Consider the following 5489-nt stretch of genomic DNA (forward strand, 5'->3'; position numbering starts at 1 on the left):
TTCATAAAAGGGAAGCTGGAGAAAGGACTTTCAAGTTCTTCACGTGAAAGATACAGCACTGGACAGCATTGTAATTAGGGTTCCTGTACTGTTGAGTGTTTTACTCCCCTGTTTTGTTCCTGCTGTGTGCAGAAAAAAAATTCTTTTATGTGCATGTCAGCAGGGTGGCAAAACAGAAACTCCAACAGTCCCTTTGGAGAAATAGAGAGGACCACTGGACAGTGCTTTGCAATGTGGGGAATCCACTGACAAGTGACCAGGATGTTAAGTATGTGTACTCTGTGTGTACTGCACAGCAGGAGCAGTCTCTGTCCTCTGTAGCTGTCTGAGCTTCACCAGTAAGAGCTGGAGCTCTGGCATCAGTGCCCTCTCTGGTCTCTCACACTTGGCACCAGCAGCAAGGACAATGCTGCTGGTGCTGGAGCCGAAGGTCCATGGTGATGGGGCTGGCTGGCTGATGCTCTGGAGCTGGGTGTGGCTGTCCTCTGCAGAGGGACCATGGGTAGAGCCAGAGCTGCTAGTGTGGGGGGCTTGCCCATGAGCACCCTCTCCCTGGGTTACCCAACACCTCTGAAAGCAGGATGTGTGTGTAATGCCACCTCCCAGCCAGGAGCTCTCTGTCTCCAGGATCAGAGCCAGCATTGTTTTCAGCTCGTCTTCATTCTGAGTGCATCTTGAGCTTTTCTGTAAGTAAAGGCAGGGCTGTGTTACCAGCACAAGCTAGAATAGCTTTTAACCCATGGGTAGGGCACTGCCATTACTACTTCTGGTTTTCTGACTAGATGACTTTGAGCCCATACAGGAAGCCCTCAGGATGTTGGTTTGCCCTATGGGCACTAAAATGTGACCTCTTTGTTTTCATCTGAAGTTGCGTGTTTTTTTCTGGTTGTGCTAGAGCCTCAGGTTTGAGTTCATTGCTCTCGTTTCATTTGTAATGGTTTTCAAAGGGCAGCTCTGATTACACAAACCCTTGGAAATAAGAGAGCCTGAACATCACTGTCTTGTCAGGGCCAAAGGAAAATACAGAGCCAGCTGTCAAAGTCAGGCATGTGTAATGGTCTCCTCCCCCAGCACCTGTCACATGCATCCCTCTTCCACTGGGGGGCGGGGAGGTGGGCTGAGGGGAGAATGCTCTCTGGAACAGGAGGAGGTGGAATCTGGGAGTAACAGGGCATGAACCTCTCCCCCAGGAGACCTGCCTGTGCACTTAAGTTAGAAGCTTTTTAGGTGTGGTCAGCTATGTTGCACCACTTCCATATCATCACTCAACACAGAACAGCAGATGCAGCAAGAAGTTCTTGTTTCCTATTTTCCACTGCCATTGTTGCCTCTCTAGGATGGGTTGCTTTGTTCGGTTTTTCCAGCTGAGAGGAGAGAAATGTGTCCAGCTTGCAGCCTGCAGAGTCGCAGGAGCTCCGGCCTGCAAGGCATGCAGAACAATCCTCAGCTGTTACACAAAGCCTCTGCGCCTTGTAGGTGATACCGAAGGCAAAATATTGCCCTGCTGCCAAGTCTCTACAGGGAGCCCGAGCAGCACAGGGGGGTAGACTGTGCCTGCATTGAGCTGATTCAGCACAAGGTGGCTCAGCACTGGGTGGAAGATGAGCTGTACGGTTGAAAGGAACAGCTATAGAGCAGCAGCTGCCATGTCAAGTTTATGGGGAAGGTGATTTGCACATGACTAGGAAGCAAGGTGAGGTAAGTGCTGTGAATGCAGTCAGGGGCACACCAGTGGGGAAATGTGTTATTCTGCAGTGCTCGCTACGGTATTGGGCATCCTGAAAGGCCAGGCACCACACCTGCCTTCTGTTTTGTTGGTAGTTCCCTTTCTAGAACTGTTGGCTTCCAGTTCAAAACATCTTCGTAGTGGTACTCAGAGTGCATCTCCCATCACCATTTCTCAGATATTCAACACCAACTTTTTAGTAAGAGCAGCAGTTTTCATATAGTATGAGTTAGATTTGTTTTTTGTAAAAGGCTGCGGGGAGACATTCCATTCCCACCCACCTACACATGTAGGATTCCACAAGCTGTGTTAACTGTTTCCATTAAAGAGTTAACAAATCTGAAGTTTTGAAGCACCAGTCTTCTGCAGTCATGCCAAAAGCATATACTGTCAGATCTGTATCTCCTGGGCTTTTCTAACCACAGATCACAAAAGCAGATAGTTATGTCCCATGCCATGTTATTTGAATGCTAAAAGCTGCAAAGTGTGGGTCTGGAGGCAGGTTTCTGAGTGTGAATTAGAGCTGACCCTAGCTGAAGTATCTGCCACATAAAACCATACACAGAACGTATGCCTAGGGGGCTGCCTGGCTTTCTGGTAGATCAAAGATCTGGCTTCAGACTCGTTGCCATAGCCATAGGTCAATATGAACTTGGACCCAAACTGCAAGTCCATCAAAACTAGAAAATTTCAGGAAATTCCCTGGTTGGGCAAACTGAGTTTGCCAAAGCTTTGATTTCACCACAGCTAATGCAGTCCTTCTCAGATGGTTGGACCAGGACAATCTCTTGGATTGCCCTGGGCAATCTATTCTGCCAGATGCTGCTCTGGTTAAGAACCTACCCGATGAAAATGGAGGTGTCAAGTGCGGTTTTGGTTGTACTACCCCACAACTAGATGTGTAGCCTGAGACCAGGGTAAAGACCATGCCGGAACTAAGAAGATTAGAAAGCCCTTATGATGAAAAGAGCTGAAAGTGGAGAAAGAAAGAAGAGGGTAGAACTGAATGGCAGCTCAGATCTTGCTCAGCTTTTGTGAGATAACTATTGAAGGAGCCAAGCTGAGGAAGATGAAGTGTGAGTAGCAATGCAACTTAGTCAGAAGTCACAGCAGTAGTAACAGACAGGAGAGCAATAAAAAAAGCTGGAAGTTTGCGAAGCTCTGAAGTACGTTCCTGGTTTACTGTCCAGCACTGAGAAGTTTTACCAAGGCTCCTATCCCAGCAGTCTTGGCAAACACCTTCCACTGCCACTGCCTCCTGGCTTGGGATGCAGCCATGCATCCTCCCTGTTGCTCTGAGACATGAAGAGGACAGGCCCCACATGCTGGAGAAACGTCTCAGCTCTCAAACCTGGCATGGAGCAGAACAAACAACACATGCCTGGCAGGCTGGGAGGTCCCTCTGGCCAGCGTGACCTAAATCATGGCTGCCCTTTCAAGAGAGAGGCTGATCCTCCTAACGCCCAAACTATGAGCTAGTCCTTTCTCGCCCCAAGGGAGCACCTGCCCCATGATGGCCCGTGCTCTGACAGCCATCCCAGTCTGGCCTTGCAGTTGGTGCATCTTCAGAAGGAGAAGAAAAATATCCAACCCTTGTGTATCCAGCTGCAGCCTGCTCACTCCATTACCACCAAGCTGTCAGTGCCTCCACAGTATTCTAGTTTATTTTTGAAGTGGATGACCACATGGACTCGAGCTTCAGCAGCAGATTGCTAAGGCCTTATGCAAAGCAAGCGCTTCTCTAAAAATCATAATTCAGATGGTCATGGCTCTGTGGTGCTCGGTATCTGAGTGCTAACAAATGGTGGCACATGAACAGCCTTAATGAGCAGGGGAGAAAGCAGTCATGTCATGGAGTGAATTTTTGCATGAACTTCTGAAAGAAGCACTGGGTTTTGTGTAACTGGAGAGGCAGAATCCTTTCTGATGGGTGAAGAAGGCATGGGACAAGCCACAGCTCATTTGTTTCTCTTCTGGGAACGAATCTGGTAAACTGGCTTTTTGGGCTGTAAGTCACTGCTGACAGTAACACTGCAACTGTCTGGGTCAGATCTGAGCTTAGTCTCAGGAGCCCTTAAAAAAGGGGTTCATGCTTTTTTTTGTTTGTTTGTTTGTTTTGTTTTGTTTGTGACCAATCACTCAGTTCTGCAGAGGGTTTTCAAAAGGTGACTGCATGTAGCAGAGTGACTCAGTGTAGCTGCGGCCCTGGGAGCATTAACTGTTTGAGCAACTTCCAGCATGGAGTTTTCCAAAATATGAATGTTCATGGAAGGAAAAAAAGACACTGAGTGTTGTTAAGGATTCAGTTTTAAAGACATCTGGGCTGGAGGCTGATGTTACCTAATAAGTATTTAAATATTCATGTGTGGGTATTTCAGTACGTGTGCTGGCTCCGTCTTTCTCTGTGTTTGGATTTCCTTCCTGTGTGCTTGTCCCTTTTGCAGTGAGCCTTTAGCTTTTCAAATTACAAGGGCTTATCCCCTTTGCAGGGACTCCTTAAATCTCCTCCTCCTCCCAGCTGCTGTTTTCTCTTTTGGCTCTTTGGGATGTTACGGAAGAGCTGGAAAGTGGGACCGCCTTAGAAGCTACAAGCAGATAAGTTGTGTTTAAGGAAGTTGGATTTTTTGCACAGCGGTAGTAAACAGCTGCTTTCCCTGCCTGGAGGTGAAGGTGAAATGATGTCCCAGCTTTCAGCAAGGTCCTAAGGCAAATCCCAGCCTTCCTAAGAAAGTCATCAGTCCAGTAACATGTGGATTTTCTAGCACCACCAATGATGCCTATTCCTCAGAATGGTCAAGTGCCACAAGAAATAAAAGACAGGATATGATAATGTGCAGGGACTTTTTCTGCTAGCCACATTTTAGGACATGACATCACCTTTGTGGTCTTGCCACTGATGAGTATGACATGCAGGACCGCAGCAGGATGTTTAGAAGACCTGGATGTCCTGAAATAGATCTGATTTCACTTCCTAACTTCTTGTGCCTGTCTTTGCTCAGCTGCTGGCCTGCCAGCCCTGTCCTCCTTCCTTTTTCTCCAGAGAGCCTTAGCCTCATGAGGTGCATCTTACATAGATCTCGTGGCACCCTGTGAGCTGTGGAAAGGAGGCAACGCCCTGCCCAGGGCACCTGGGGCAGCAGTGGCCTGGTCTTTAACCAAACAAATGTCTCTAACACATGGGGTCAGTGGGAGGAGAGGCCAGAGCTCTGTGCAGATGGCATGGACATGTCTGCATGCGAAGACAGAAGCGCCTTCCTTGCCACATTCCCCTGCTCCACGTCTTGTCCCTCTTACCTACAGCCATAACCTAATGAAGCATACCAGCTTAAACCTGCACCCAGCTACAGGGCCTCTTGGTTTCTAGGTTGTCCATGTAATGGGGAGGAAAGAAGGAACCCAACCTTGCTGCACTCATGTTACATGGTTGTTAATTAACATGGCACGATGCTGTTACAGATCCCAATAAAAATAAAAAGTCTTTGCAGTTATAACGAGATGTTCATGCATGGCAGCACCAGGGTATAAACTAAACTTTTATTGTATGCGTTTGCTATGGTAAATGAAGCGAAACGGGGCTAAATTCATTACATTCCATCTCAGCTGCATCTCGCAAATAGTGGGCTTTAAACATTTTCATCAGAAAGTCCATTTCCTCTTCTTGCCAGCAGCAGTTAACTGGCACTGAATATTCTCTCTGCAGAGATGGTTGAACCTGGGGGTGACATAGGACAGCGGTAAGCATTTGTTAGGAAATGAATATAAC

Source organism: Merops nubicus, unplaced genomic scaffold, assembly GCF_000691845.1.
Source record: "Merops nubicus isolate BGI_N331 unplaced genomic scaffold, ASM69184v1 scaffold10260, whole genome shotgun sequence".
NCBI lineage: Eukaryota > Metazoa > Chordata > Aves > Coraciiformes > Meropidae > Merops > Merops nubicus.